Raw genomic sequence first — 16,400 nt, forward strand, 5'->3', positions numbered from 1 at the left:
CCCTTCCTTCCTTCCTTCCTTCCTTCCTTCCTTCCTTCCTTCCTTCCTTCCTTCCTTCCTTCCTTCCTTCCTTCCTTCCTCAGGGTCTCACTCTAGTCACTCAGGCTGGAGTGCAGTGGCACAGTCTGAGCTCACTGCAACCTCAACTTCCCAAGCTCAGGTGATTCTCCCACCTCAGCCTCCCAAGTAGCTGAGACTACAGGTATGTGCCACCACGCCTGGGTGATTTTCTATATTTTTAGTAGAGACAGAGTTTTCTCATGTTGCCAGGATGATCTTGAACTCCTGCATTCGGCCTCCCAAAGTGCTAGGATTACAGGCGTGAGTCACTGCGCCCGGCCTCATTTCCCTTTTTCTATTGATAGAGTTTAGATACAAAGAAAATGGTGATTTTGCGTACAGCTATTCAAAATTTTTTTTAATCTATAAGAATATGAGATATTTCCCACAGGAATTCTTTTAATACTGTCAACCAAATATTTTGTACCATTAAAACCAATTGTGATAGCACCACTTGAAGTTATTTGGCAGCAGAGAAATTCACATCGTTCTGTTTCTTACCTTTTCTGGTCTCACCTAGAAAAACAGATCATTAAATATACAGAGTCTTCAATTATATGGCCATTATGGCTGTTATGGAATATCATATAATTTGAATAGTTAAGAATTGGTATAAAAACAATGCATTTTCAGACAAATTTCGCTTGTCCAAGTCTACAGTTTTCTGTGTAGAAGTTTCTTCCAAAGTTATGAAAGGTTTTATTTGGCTGAAGTCAGACAATTGATATAGTAGCTTAGCAATGTTGGCAAACATGAAACTTAGATTTTAAAATATGCAATCACACAAGAATTTTGTTCAACTTATTTTGGTGAAAAGGAAAAAAATATACACCCTTCACTAGTTCATTGGCATCTATTCTAACTAAACCACTGATTGATGAGGAACTAGTGAATTTGTTGCTTGTTTTTAGGCACAATTTCAGGAATTTCTGAATTCTTCTCTCCTTATTTGTCAGCAGCCACGTTTCCCCACATATATTATAAAATGGTTGAAAAGTATTAATTGAGTAATGAAAATATGAATGTAAAGTATGAATGTGCATGATACCTGGTGTTGTTGACAATTAGTTTGATTTTTTTCCTACGCTCAATGTTCTTACAGTTAGGTGATTCTCTCAACCTGAGCAATTGCTCAGTATAGGGTGAAAATATTAAAGAGATTGCTTATTTGCAGTTGTGTAAATATCCACCGCAATGATGAACATTTGTATTTTTCAGTTTGTTTGATTCCATATCAATTCTGGATAGGAGTGGCATGTTATATAGCCTTTTGCGAAAGTGTTGACATTATTTCACATAATGTCTTGTACAGTCAGAGAGATTGGGGAGGAGAGGACTGAAGGGGCAGTTAAAAACTAGAAATAAAGAATCGAGTGGTAAATTGAAAAGGCCAGAAAAGTGGAACATTAGATTAAAGGGTTACCACTTGTATTATGGCAAGTATTTTAGCTACTGTGGGCAGCTGAACATTGAGATCTAATGGTTAGCACCATCTGAAAAGATATTCAGAAGCTTCCTAATCAAATTGTACGTATGGTACATATTCTTGGTGTCATTGGGATCGTAATGAGTAAGTGGTGTTTTTATACTTTTGTAAATTAGTATTTGATATTTTCATAGTTCTGACTGTCTGAATTACCTGTCTCACATTGAGTTCCCTTTTTAACACTGCAGGTGATCCTACAAGATTCTTTCTCCCTCCCCAGCATTATTAAGGTATAATTTACTAATAAAAATTATATATACTATGATATATGATGTAATGTTTTGATATATGTATGCATTGTGCAGTGATTAAATCAAGCTAATTAACATGTCCATCATCTCACAGACTTTCCTTTTCTTGTGTGTGTGGTGAGAATATTTAAAATCTACAGTCAGGCAATATATTATTTCCTGCTTTGAAAAAATCAATTTTGGGGTACTAGGCTTAGTACCTGGGTGACAAAATAATCTGTACAGCCTCCCATGACACAAGTTTACCTATATAACAAAACTGTACATGTACCCCTGAAACTAAAAGTTAAAAAAATCTATTTTTTACTAAAAAAAAAATCTACAGGTATGTAGCATTGCTATAATCATACTCTTCAGTTCATAGCACATATTTTTCATCAGTCCAAGTAAGGATCCTATTGTGTTATGTTTTATTATTTATTTTCAACCAGGCATTGGAAGAACTGTGGTATATGTAAGAAGTATTATATATTGACAGCTGAAGCTTGTTTCAGTATACAGAATTTTCACAAGATAATAGATGGTTAAGATAAAATTAAAAGAGTATTCAGCATTTTAAATAAAGAGCTGTATCTCTTTTCTTTTCATAAACAATGAAATAAAATAATCTGAATGTAATCAAATTCTAACTTGATATGTCACAAACAGAAACATATTTCTATGTCAAATAAAATAATTTGTTCAAATATGAAATCCATGTATCATTAAATGAGCTTGCTGTTTTTTTTTTTGTAAATGGTTTAAACTGACTTTTGACTAGGAATTTTTTTGCTTGAAATTTATTCATCGACATTTTGTTGATGTTAATTTCAAATTTTCTTAAAAATAAAAGCACTTTTCATTAATTGTTAATAAAGATTAATCTGTTAGGTTAAAGTGTTAATAAAAACTTTTAAACTGTCCGTTTCGTACATATGAAAAATACAGAGCCTTTTCCTAGGTTGTCTTAAGTCCATCGTATTAATGACATAATAATTATGGGATGATTATGGAACTGTTTCTTTGTTTTGGGTGAATGACTAGCTAGAGAGAGACCAGAGATTCAGTTCTAGTTGAGGTGCTAGAATTAAGTTCCAGAGACTTGATTGAATTAGATCATTTATCAATAGTCAAATGTTTATTCAAGACCCTCTTTCTTAAGCTTTTTATCAATTAAGCATGAACATTTCCCCCCTCCCTTCTAACTCCTCACATTGTTGAGAAATGGTGGTAGGCTAGTGTTCTGGTAGGGCCTCTTGGATTGGAACAGGGAGTTCTTATCATTGCAAAAAGTGGCTATGTTCTTTTCATAGTGCTAGGAGATCATGGTTAGAATTTAGGGAGGAACACACTTAAGGGAGCATTTGGCAGAGGGAGTAGGAGGAGTTTGGAGACATTTAAGTGTGACTTCTTTGCCACAGGAAAAAGAGATTATTAAGATGAGACATGAGACTATTTCTTAGCCTACCGAAAGGTGAGGTCTACTGTCCATTTTGAGACATCTGTATAGTTCTGTGGTGCAAAGCTGGTATTATCTTTGCATTTAGCATCCTTGAAAGGCTTGGTCTGTGTCTCTAATATGGAAAGCTGCAAGTAAGAACATGGGTGACCAACAAGAGTTGCAGTTATTTAGAGACTGGTTAGTGCAGTTAGACCATCAGAACAGTAACACTAGAGGTTACGACCACTTGACCAAACAGCTGTAGCTTTTTCACCATTGTCAAAAGCAGGAGAGAGTTGGGGAATGGTGTCAGTTAATCTTTGGTAATGATTTTGAATCAGTGGTGGTGAATAGATCTGGAACAGTGACAATAGGCAGTCAGTCTGTGGGCTTCTGAGATTCATGGCACCTGAGGGCAGAAAAGAACAGACAGCAAAGCTCTGACCTTCCTGTGGCTAGAGCCAGAAGAAATGGCCGCACTAAATCACTCAGCGATAACAGTGGAAAGAGATCTTGGAGGTTGCTTTTTACAAGCGGAGTAGTCCTCTTTAGAAATGTTGTGAGTGTCACATTTGGGAGCTCCAAGGGACAACTTCATGATGACCTGTCTGTAAGAATTTTGAAAAGCTTATCCCAGGAGACTTGGGTCATGGTAGACAAGGTTCCAGGGCCTCTTCTGGAAAATTCCGTGAGCAGCAAAGGACCTTGAACTGGCAGTTTCTCTCACGGTACAATGGCCAGCAGAGGGGAGCCTCCAGGAACAAAACCTTCCTGACATTTACTTTGTGTGCCAATCTGTATCTTGGCTTTTCATTTGTCATTTCTGATTTTCACAGCAGCACTTCATGGTAGTAATTTTATCTGTTTTAAGGATGAGGAAACTAAAGGTTGGAGAGATTAAATTATTTACCTCAAGTCACATAGCTACTATGTAAAAAGCAGATCCTCCCAATACTTTATTCAGTTGCTTGAAAGGCCATAGATTTGTACAAAGAGTTTGGAACTATCAGACAGTGGAAGAAATTTAAATCTTCTTATTATGTCGGCGGAAATTTACTTAAAAATGCTTAAACTTTGATAGTGTGGTATTACTGATTTATTGAAATTATTCCTTAGTCTAGAAGGCTTCCCTTGTCTGGAATTCATATCCCAATTAGTAGCCAGCTAGAATCCTAGTCACTTCGGAGGTCACTACTACAAGGATTCTCTTATTGGTGGCAAGATTCCCCCCACTTCCCACTCCTTCAGCATTTATAATTAATACAGCAAACATTAGAACTGGACTGTCATTGGGGAAATTAGTGAAATTTGAGAGATATTTTTATATCTCTTTTAGAGATACTAAATCTGCCTGTTTGGGAGATACTCCTCACCCTTGAGGAATCATATGATCTATAATACATCTAATTGTTAATTTTTTTTGAAATATATTTCTGTTTGTGTAGCAGAATTTGGTTTGGAATTTGCTTTTCTGGTAACAAAATTGTGGAGATAGCCAGTCCTTACACACCTGGAAATTTTCAGATGCCACTGTCTTTATCCAAAGAAGTTAATTACCTTGTGTAATTGAATTGGCCTTCTTTCCAATAAGATGTGGCCACCAAGTGTTTTGGAAGAAGATATTATGGTAAGACCATGTATTGATTATTGTGGTTAAAAATTAGTAGATGTAAAGAATTTTAGCTACCAGTGTAAGTCAATGAATCATTCTTGAATAGTATACTGATTCTGAGCAGGTTCTGAGAAAACAACTAAGGGTCCTTAAGAAAAGTGCCTTTTAGGGTTTGCTTTTCATATTTATTTATTTAGAGATAGAGTCTCGCTCTGTCGCCCAGACTTAAGTAGTGCAGTGATGTGATCTCAGCTCACTGTAACCTCCACCTACCACGTTCGAGCAATTCTCCTGCCTCAGCCTCCTGAGTAGCTGGGATTACAGGCACGTGCCACCACACCTGGCTAATTTTTGTATTTTTTGTAGAGATAGGGTTTCACTATGTTGACCAGGCTGGTCTTGAACTCCTAACCTCAGGTGATCCATCCGCCTTGGCCTCCCAAAGTGCTGGGATTACAGGCGTGAGCCACCGTGCCCGACCTACTTTCCTTTTACAAGTAGTATTTGTGTTGTATACTTGCTAAGGGTCATTCTTCACAAATATGTATGTTTATTCTTTTAATAAAGTTTGTTTGCTTGCTTATTTTTTGTCAATTATGAATGAAGCCACCTGAAGGTAAACTTACTCCCACTTGTACATGATCAATCACAAGCTAAGTAGAAGTTTTCTTTCTGCTTCAGTGGTTGAATTTAATTGTGAATTGCCTTGCATCCCTTCACATTGTCTGTGTGCAGGGCTAATGCCAGCACTTACTTCCCTTGTAGACTAATTGTACCTTCCTCAAACTTTACAAAAATGTAGATACAAGTGTGTATATGTATAGAGAGAGATGACTTGACCTAAAGCACATTCATAATTCAGTTCAATTCTAAGGGTTCCTGCCCTGAATGAGTACTGAGCAGCATACAGTAGTTTTCCCTAATGGTCTAGAAAGGTGCTTTTCTTTGATGTGTTTGGAACTTTAGAACTTTAGTACAGTGGACAACTTACATAGAAGCTTTTTGCACATGACTTACTGGTAGTGTCTTGGTAATGAAAAGGCAGCAGACATCTCCAGCTGTACTAGAGGTCTGAATTTACTAGATGTCTGTTAGTCAAGTACTGTGCTTTGTAAACCTTATCTTCAGATAACTCATGTCTAACTAGTTGGACACAGGGCATCAGTTGTTGCTTGAGTGGTAAGGCCAATCACTCATGCCTAACTTTCCTTTACCAGATTATAAGTGCTCAGAAATAACTGATTAGCTTCAGAGCAGCCTTTGTGACAGATGTTAATTTCATCTACTAATGTGGAATGTCAAGTAGGATGTAGATCTTACAATATTTGCATAAATCCAGTAGCTTCCATACATTTTTGAAGAATGAAAAACTACATCTTAATGATCTTTGCTTTTTTTTTTCAATTCTTTAAGAAGGATAGGGAGCAAAGGTAAACACAGAGTGAGGATGGACTAATGGAGAGGAGTCGCTCTAATACACTAAATTAAATAGGCTGATCATATGCTCTGTTGTCCAGGACAGTCCCAGTTCCATGCCTGTTGTCCTAGAATTCTTTTAAATTGTATATTCGCTCATAAAAACAAACGAGAAAGAAAGACAGAAAGAAAAACCTGACTTAGGCAGACGTTTTATTACCTTTTGGCCAAAAAACCTGTACATTTAAGGAGAAAGGTAAAATTTACATTTCATAGAAAGAGTCATCAAATCATGTATATTAACCATGTCATTTTGGGTAACTCTTCTAAATGATTCAAGCTAAAAACAAAAGCGAACACCCAACTTAGGTTATAATGTTATCCACTTTGAACAAATGTTTCTGTATAACTTAAAAATGAAAAGACAACTAACATTTAGAATTCATTTCATAAGCTAATTGCTTAGATCTCACTTTGAATGTAATATATAAAGCAGTTTCAGTGCTCTTTTTCAACCAGTCAGCAATCCAAGATATTATAATAGTACATTTATATCAAACAGCAAATAACTTTGAGTATTGTGGTAGTACATACTAAATTGATTCTGGAAGTATATACTACCTTTATTAATTCAACTAGTTAAACAGAAAAGCCTGCTTTGAAACTTTAGCGTAAAATGCTCTTGGCAGTCATGACAAAGGCAAAATACATGGACTTAGATGCAGAAGGGTGACACTGTTTATCATAGTTTCAAGTTGTACTTTATTGTGTTCTTTTCACTGGAGAAAATATGGTTGGCAAAAAAAGGAGGAACACTAAACACAGATGTCTTTGGTTATTTAGAAAATTTTTTGTTTAAAAAATAAGTAGGCAAATAAGAGAAATAGAATTTTGGAAGTTGTATTGTCCCAAAATAAGAATGTATGGATTGTAGTGCATATTTGCTTAAGATGTTCAGAGTCATGGTCTGGGTGAAGCAGATATATGAGTTATACCTATTACTCTATACTTGGTTTCTGTTGATGAATATACTGTTGAAGTAATGTTAAGAATTGTAGGTTTGGAAGTCATAATGTTGAATATTCTGTCTCTGAAAAATAATGCAAGTCAGGGGACTAAAGCCACTTGAATAGGAACTTGATTTAATCATTCCTGTTTAGAATTTTCTCCACATGGAAAATCATGACTTTTATACTTTAATTAAATAGTTGGGGTTTTTTTTTTTAATTACAAAATTATAATTTGTGGTAGGCTAAATAATGACGCTCCAAGATGTCTACATCCTAATCCCTGGAACCTTTGAATGTTACCTTATAGGTCAAATGGAACTTTGTAGATGTTGTTAAGGATTTTGAAACGGAGATTATACTGTGTTATCCAGGTGGGTCCAGTCCAGTCACATGAGACCTTAAAAGTGGACGATTTTCCTAGTTAGGTCAGACAGATGAATATGAAGAGCAGAAGTGATTCAAAGAATGAGAGAGATTCAGTACCTTTTTGCTGACTTTGCAGATGAAAGAAATGGGCCATGAGCCAGGGAATGCTGAGGTCCCTGTAAGAGGAAAGCAGGAGGAGTTAGAGTCATGTAGTAGGAGATGTGACAATAGAAACAAGATGTTGGAGTTATTTCAGGAGTAGCTCATGAGCCAAGGAATGTAGGAAAAGCTAGAAGCTGAAAAAGGCTAGAAAAGATTTCTTCCTTCCAGAAGGAACCACATTTTGACTTTTGCTTAGAAAAACTGATTTGGACTTCTGATCTCCAAAACAGTAAGATAATAAATTTTTGTTTAGTAAAGTCACCAAGTTTGTGGTAATTTGTTACAGCAACAGTAAGAAACTAGTATGCCACACTCATTGCAGAAAAGGTGAGAAATTCAGATAAGCCCCAAAATGGATCAGACTACTCAGAGTTAAACATAGTTAATATTTTGGTGGATATCTTATTTTTTTTCTGTAAGCAAATATGCTCATCCAAATTCAAATATGCTTTTATTTGCTCTTTTTATTTGATACTTCTATGTCAGTTTTGATATATAAAGTGTTCAGTGCCCTTGGGGATAGTTTTGTGTGTAGAAAAGACTTCAGATATGTACATTGGTTTTAGAATTTAGTATTCAAGTTATTAAACTTGTAGGTTCAGATGTTACTTCTTAATCTTTCTAGTAGAACTTAAAAATATAAATTTTAATAAGTCTAGCAGATTTGAACAACCACACTTAAGAATCTTTGAAGAATTACGGTATCCTTTATGAACTTAATTATTAAATGCTTTCAAACATTTGAAATTGCACTTCTAAATTTAAGATATTTGATTTCCTTTAAATACTTCAATCATCTGCTTGATAAACTTTATTCGTTCTTAAGTAGTCCTTACACAGCTAATAAATTAAACATAAGTATTGTAAAGTTTAAGTTTTTTAATATTCCGATACCATACACACAAGCCAAAGTTAATTACTTAATCATACGTCTATAGTATGCACAAAAGTATTAATATTATGGTTTTGATTCTCTTAAACTTCTCTGCGTTTAATTTCAAACCTTCCTGTGTTTGAAAGATATTTTTTCACCTGTGAAATAATTGTGTGATTTCACACAATTTGTGGAGTTCCCTTCTCACCTTCTCATATAATTTTGCAGTTGTCTTCTTGGCTCGATTAAAGTTGCGTAAACACTAAAGCTTTTAGCTGGGACAAAGATTGGATTTTTGTGACAAGTATAGATCAATTCCACAGAACCCTATTTCTATCAGTGATTCTATCACTGCAAGAAAGGGGGTAATCATGTATCATATATTACCTCTTTGTCCTAACAAGTCTCAGATTCCTTCTTTGATTGATCACTTGATTGGATTTTTAATTCCTTTAGCTCTTAAGATAGGCAAATCTCTTTTTTATCTACATGAAAGACTATTGAACTTGATGAAATACTGCACTTTCATAATCTTTCTTTCTCATAAGGCTACGCTAATTCTTATAGATATTAAGTGTGTGACTGAATGTTGGCAGTCTCTCAGGCTTTGTGAACCATCTAGTCACAACTCATAAGACCATTGTTCTTACTCAGTATCTTCCCCTGGAAGTAAAAGAACACTCATGGCACCACTTTCTAGTGTCTAACTAGAATTGGTATATAGATTTATCGCAGTATATTTAACTTGTACCCTACTCTTTGAAATTTAGGATTCTATTTTTTTGTTTGTTTTTCTTTAAAATGTCCGTATGCGTAAGCTGTAGCACATTTAAAAAATTTGCCTATGTAGGCCGGGTGCGGTGGCTCACACCTGTAATCCCAGCAGTTTGGGAGGCTGAGGCAGGCGAATCATGAGGTCAGAAGTTTGAGACCAGCCTGGCCAACATAGTGAAACCCCATCTCTACTAAAAATAGAAAAAATTATCCGGGCGTGGTGGTGGGTGCCTGTCATCCCAGCTACTCCGGAGGCTGAGGCAGAAGAAACTCTTGAACCTGGGAGGCGGAGGTCGCAGTGAGCCGAGATCATGCCATTGCACTCCAGGCTGGGCGACAGTATGACTCTCCGACTCAAAAAAAAAAAAAAAAAAAAAAAAAAAAAAAAAAAAAAAAATTAGTGATGTAATATGCATATTGAACTTCTTTTGATATTATCTGTTAGTATTACTAAAATTAATTCCTGATATTAAATTGTAGCTTTTATTTCAGAATTATAATGATTCTTTGCTTTTTTCCATTTGAAAAGAGCAAGTGCATAGGTTTGTTTTTTTTTTTTTGCTTTGTCTTTACACAGAAAGATCAAGATCATGTAAGTACAAGAGGCAGAATAAACTGTTAGACTCAATAGCCAACACTTAAATGGATTATTGAGTAGACTACATATGAAATATATCTAACAGTTTCACAGTGAACAAATAAACTTTAAAACCACAGCCTTACACTTTCAACTTTCCTGCTCTTTAATAAGAACTGGCTTGATTTTTAAAAATATGTGTATCACATTTCACTTTGATCTTTTAAAAACAGTTTGGAAAATATACATCTTTATAAATGTTTAAGAAAATTCCATAAAACAATTCCTTAAAAGTAAAAAACTCCATTTTATTCTTACACAGTTTGTTCTACTCTGCAGTATTCTTTAGAAATCTGAAGTACAAATCATATTTTTAGACACAAATATGAATGTTATCTTTGACATGTCCATGTTTCACTAAAAGTCCAGAAGAAATAGTTGTTTGCTTATTAAATATTATAGAGCTGTCTTTGGTAATCTGAAGTACGTTTTGATTGAGAAAACTTTGGTTTATACAAAAAGTTTCAGGATTATCTTTATTCAGTAAGTTTAGCAAGATTGGGTCAATCACACGAGAGTGTGAACACTACACGACCAGGGATCTTTGCCTATTTTTTTCACTGTTATATCTCAGGTATCCAGAACAGTGCTTGGCGCTGAGTGATTGAATGATTTGTCTCATTATTTTCTTGTTATGCTCTTAGAAGCAGAATTGTGTGGTCTGTGCGTATAAAAATTAAGTGTTTTGTTATACCTGGGCTATTTGCTTTCTAGTAATTGCTCTTTTCTACCTTTGATCCATCATTATTATTCAAATAATTTTTTTTTTTTTTTTTTTTTTTTTTTTTTTTTTTTTTTTTTTTTTTTTGAGACGGAGTCTCGCTCTATCTCCCGGGCTGGAGTGCAGTGGCCGGATCTCAGCTCACTGCAAGCTCCGCCTCCCGGGTTTACGCCATTCTCCTGCCTCAGCCTCCGGAGTAGCTGGGACTACAGGCGCCCGCCACCTCGCCCGGCTAGTTTTTTGTATTTTTTAGTAGAGACAGGGTTTCACCGTGTTAGCCAGGATGGTCTCGATCTCCTGACCTCGTGATCCGCCCGTCTCGGCCTCCCAAAGTGCTGGGATTACAGGCTTGAGCCACCGCGCCCGGCCTCAAATAATTTTTAAAAGGATTTTGTGAGATAAGATGTAGCTAGGATTTTGTGATATTAGACGTTACTGGAGGAAACAAACAAAAGCCCCGGAGATTTGGGTCTCTTCTGAGGATATGATATTCCTCTCCACTAACTAGGCCAAAGATTTAAAGACAGTGAAAGCCTTCCTTTCTGAAAACATTTTATGGTAGGGCCTGAATAAATATTTGTTGAATTAAATTGAGTCCGGAACAGAAAGAGTCTTTTGTGGTTGTTAGTGGATACCTAGTTGAAATATTATGAAAAACATTTCAAGATTTTACTTGTCAAATCTCAGCCTAATTTACCTGTAGATTTTAAGAACATAATTATGCAAATAATAAAAAGCCTGACAAATAAAATATAGTGGTAAGAGAGACAGTGATGCAGAGGAAGCAATAAAGTCTTTGGAGAAAAACATCAGAAAATAACAGACTCACCCAATCACCCCATGTAAAGCTGGAAGTCTCTTTGTCATTGTTTGTTTTTTCTGCTTCCCACTCACCTGTGAAGTGAATTTGAGAAACTCAGATGGGCTGACAGGGAACATTCAGCAGAGTGGCCTCCAGCCGAGAACTTTTTAGTCACTTGTTTGGCTGTTTTGATGTGAGTCAGTAAGATTACAGTTTAAAAACATTTACCTTTTCCTTATTTCCTGTTAATTCATAACCTTAGTTACTTTAACTTTTTACATTTTGCATCTCAGTTACTCTGCTCTGAATTTCTTAAGTCAAGAGTTTAGCACCACCCCCCCCCCCCCCCCCCCCCCCGGTTTTTTTTTTTAAATTCATACAAGGTCTCACTCTGTCCAGGGGGTGCAGTTGGCTCACTGCAGCCTTGACCACCTGGGCTCAAGCGATCTTCCACCTCAGCGTCCCAGTAGCTGGAACCACTGGAGCATACCACCATGCTCAGTTAATTTTTAAATTCTCTGTAGAGCTGGAGTCTCCCTGTGTTGCCCAGGCTGGTCTTGAACTTCTGGGCTCAAGTGATCCTCCTGCCTTGGCTTCCCAAAGTGCTGGGGTTGCAGGCATGGCCTACTACACCCAGCCTAGATTTCAGCTTTTTAAGTGACTTAAACTTAGGCTTATTTTAAAAAATCATTTTTATTTATACTTTCAATACTTACTACATACTAGATGGTGGGTATGAAATTACATATCTATATCCATTTCTATGTGTGTGTGTTTATTGTCTTATTTTCTGGGATTTTAAAAGCCTTTTCTAACTTTAAAATTTTCTCATTGATTTTAGCTCTTGACAATCCAGATTTACACCTCATATGTTTTAAATTTTCTGCCTTGTTTTTATCTTTTTTTCTTTATAATTTATTTTCTCATGCAGTGTTTCAGCCTTCTCAGATATTCTTAAATGTCTCAGGGATACTCATGAGTTGACTTTCTCCAGAGTTATAAGTCCCACTGGGTGTATATTATATTTGATTTTCTGGAACCCTGTTGCTCGTTAACATAACATTCAATTCTTGAATGATCAATCTGTGGTTTCCTAAATACATAACCACTGTATTTTAAGCAAACAGTTGCGTGCTGTAAGCCTGAAGTGAGTGTAACTTCTGCAGTTACTCTTGAGGAGGGCTTCTCCCAGCCCTCGGTGCACGTCAGTCATTTGTGGGAGTGGAACAGTAGTGATTTTCAGCCATGTTTCTAGTACTGTTTTTAAGCTGTCTTGCTTTTAAGATACTTATTACAAGGCTGGTCAGTTTCTTTTCCTGGCAAGGTTTAAGAAATGAATGGAGAAGCTGGTCAGAAGATGGTTATGCCAACTTGGATTTTCACAATCAAAAGTTTTTGTTTTTTCTGCTGGCAAATGGTTGTTTAAAGTTATCAAGTATATATTTTATCTGGGCATTTTAAGAGTAGGCCTCTTGATATACAAAAAGCATTCCTCCTATTAATTTTTGGATTATAGACCACAGGACACCCCCATTCATTGAAGTCCAGGGACATGGAAGACTAGAGTCCCTGCAGGGAAACTTGGTCAAATTTTAGGAATTGGTCCAGGTTCCAGCCCTCTTGATGATGTAGTGTGACTTCACCTTTCTCCTTCAAGAGTTTTATGTCTGACTTCTCTTTCATTTTTGGGGTGAGAGGGATGGAAACAATCCCCCCTGGTTTAGCACCAAGGCCTGGGAGAAGCCCTCTCAGGGGTGACTGTAGAAGTTACACTCATTTCAGCTTGTGGCATGCAACCGTTTGCCCAAAGTACATTGGTATGTATTTGACAGACCACAGTCCAGTAATTCCCGTTGTGCTGTACCTGAAAATCAGTTTAGGAAGTGTCATTCGTTTGGCAGATTCAGAGTACAATGTCATCCAAAAAAGTGACCATGTGTTCCTCACAAATTATTGACTTACTGGCTTTTTGTCCAAGTTGATTTCCAACTGAAAATTCAAATCTGAGTATTTTAGACTGCTGATTTTACAATAGGAGTGTTAGGATTTAGATATCATTCTTGTACTGCCTCTTTAAACAGGCAATAATATTAAGTTGCTTTCAGGTTTTATTAATCTCACCTTGGCCTTTGAATCTATGGATAAGAATTGTGAGCTAAGCTGTATGAACTCAGCATATATCCCTGATTATTTAAGCTCCATCAGAACCTGCCCACTAAGGGGGATACTGGCATAAAGATAAACAGGAATCCACTTCTCATAGGTCAGTTAAAATAATAATAACAATTACTGCTATATGGCAGTAATAATAGCAATTATTACTAAAAGAACCCGAGAAGTAAACATCTATTACCCTTATTTTGCAGGTGAGGAAATTGGGGCACAGAAAGAATTGCCCTGGATTATGTAGGTCGTGGCAGAGCTGGGATTTTAAATTTAGGCATCGAGCTCAAAGTTTATGTGTTTAAATAACTACCAGACTATATTTACAGAACTTAAACTTTTTCAGGTGGTTTAATCAATCTGAATAAACAATGGTTCCTCTTCCTTTTTAAGTTTTTTCTTAATCATTTGACAATGCTTTTGATTGAGGTTCAATTACTGTTGTGGTGAACACAAAGACACTATTCTTTTATAGGTAGATCTGTTTTATTATTTGGAATTCCAGGGATTTCAGCCTCGAGGCTGACCCTGTTAATTATTACCATAAAAATAAGTACCTATAAACTTTTCTAAATCTAAATTTCTTATGTTGCCAAATGTTTCCAAGTTTATAGTTGGTTTAAAAGAGACAGTTATGTGTATATGTGTGTGTTAGTATATGAAAAAAATACATCCGTAAATATATGTGTATGTAAAAATACATGTAGTTATATATAAAATATATATGTATGTCATAAGTTTCTTGGTATCTTTATTTTAAGATAAATTTAAGTTTATCTTAAAGAGCACATTAAAGCTAGACTGTACAAGATTAGGCTTTGTTTTCACTTTAAATGATGGACTTCATATACCATCTTTACTACCCAGCCTTAATAAACATCTAAATATATTCAGTCTTTTTTCATTAATAATTTTTTTGTTCCTCAGTTGTCACCCCTTTATCCCTTTCTCCTCAGATTATTTTAAAGGTAAGTGTTAAGATTTATTTTTAATCCAGGGTTTTGAGTCTTCAGAATGACTTTTGGAGAACATCAGGATGTTGGAATAATACTCTCCCTGTCAGGGGATATCATGTGTTTAGATGCTTGGTTCTGGAAGACTACCTTTTACAGTTCTCTTATATGTTATGGCATGTGGTTCTCTATTTAACTGGCCACAGAGAGAAACTATACTCCAGTCATTATACTGATGGTTGTTCCTCAGTATTAGCTGTGAGAGAGAGCCTATATGAATAAATTGGTTGAAGGACATACATTCTGTCCATTCTCCCAGATTTTTAAAAATATAGTCCTGAACCAAGTTATATTAAAGGGTTGTGGGCCCAAGGTATTGCATTAATGAAATGCAGAATGATTTGTGGTGATGCCATTAGCCCATTTCTAGGCTGGTTGGACAGTATGCTCCTGTGAAACTGAGGTCTTAGGGAAGACCCAATACAGTATTTGTTATACAGTCTTCTTTTGAGGAACCTGGGGGAAAATTCTCTGTTAAATTTTCATCCCAAGAATAGTTGTTCATCTCTTGAGCCATTCCTATGTGTTTAATCTTATTGATAGTGTGAAGTGTGTTATTAACATTTTTCCATCTTTTGTTGACTGCCCTAAAGCTGAGAGCCAAATTTGGGGCCCTAAGAGCAGGAATATAGGGCATTATAGCATGGATTTTAAATTCTGTTCCCACTTTTCATTTGTCTTCACCCTTATATTTCTTTTTTCCTTTTTAGTTAAAACAAAATATAAACAAATTCATGAAAATTCTAACAGTTGTTATATCTAGCTTGAGGTAAGATAGATGATTTTATTTTTTCCTTTTCTAAATTTCTTATGATATACATGATAATAAAAGTAATTAGGAAAACAGTAACACTTTTAAAAATTGAATGTAAGTAACAAACTACTAATATAAAATGATTGGAAAGCCGGGTTCATGCGACAATTAGAAATCTATGGATACAGATTTCGTTTTGAATTGCTTAGACTTGTTTAAAATGATTAAATGAATGTTTATTGAGCAGGGCTCCATACTGAGTGCGTTCAGAATAAACATCTCAATCTTGGAGCAGCCATGTAGGAAAGAAATGTTTATTCCCTCCTCTGTGGGCGAATAAAAAAACTGAAAAATAACCGCCGAGACCGCGTCCGCCTCGCGAGCACAGAGCCTCGCCTTCGCCGCTTCGCCGCCCGTTCACACCCGCCGCCAGCTCACCATGGATGATGATATCGCCGCGCTCGTTGTCGACAACGGCTCCGGCATGTGCAAGGCCGGCTTCGCGGGCGACGATGCCCCCCGGGCCGTCTTCCCCTCCATCGTGGGGCGCCCCAGGCACCAGGGCGTGATGGTGGGCATGGGTCAGAAGGATTCATATGTGGGCGACGAGGCCCAGAGCAAGAGAGGCATCCTCACCCTGAAGTACCCCATCGAGCACGGCATCGTCACCAACTGGGACGACATGGAGAAGATCTGGCACCACACCTTCTACAATGAGCTGCGTGTGGCTCCTGAGGAGCACCCCGTGCTGTTGACCGAGGCCCCCCTGAACCCCAAGGCCAACCGCGAGAAGATGACTCAGATCATGTTTGAGACCTTCAACACTCCAGCCATGTACGTGGCCATCCAGGCTGTGCTGTCCCTGTACGCCTCTGGCCA

The 16,400-nt window shown here is 36.7% G+C and overlaps 1 protein-coding gene and 1 long non-coding RNA gene across 5 annotated transcripts in view; one reads left to right on the forward strand and one right to left on the reverse strand.

Moving 5' to 3' along the window:
* Positions 1 to 11,787, reverse strand: part of LOC108544650 (uncharacterized) — a 134,131-nt gene extending 122,344 nt beyond the window's left edge. Inside the window, exons 1-3 of one of the 2 annotated variants that reach the window (XR_001889911.1) lie at positions 11,619 to 11,787; positions 7,739 to 7,797; positions 6,944 to 7,652 (exon numbers count right to left, since the gene is read on the reverse strand). This is a non-coding gene — a long non-coding RNA (uncharacterized LOC108544650). Of the gene's footprint in view, positions 1 to 6,943; positions 7,653 to 7,738; positions 7,798 to 11,618 lie in introns of those variants that run through there. The other variant, XR_001889910.1, reaches the window with a different exon arrangement.
* Positions 1 to 16,400, forward strand: part of PRKD1 (protein kinase D1) — a 366,194-nt gene that overhangs the window by 9,496 nt on the left and 340,298 nt on the right. The window lies entirely within an intron of this gene.

This window comes from Rhinopithecus bieti, unplaced genomic scaffold (assembly GCF_001698545.2).
Source record: "Rhinopithecus bieti isolate Rb0 unplaced genomic scaffold, ASM169854v2 scaffold_21703, whole genome shotgun sequence".
Taxonomy (NCBI): Eukaryota; Metazoa; Chordata; class Mammalia; order Primates; family Cercopithecidae; genus Rhinopithecus; species Rhinopithecus bieti.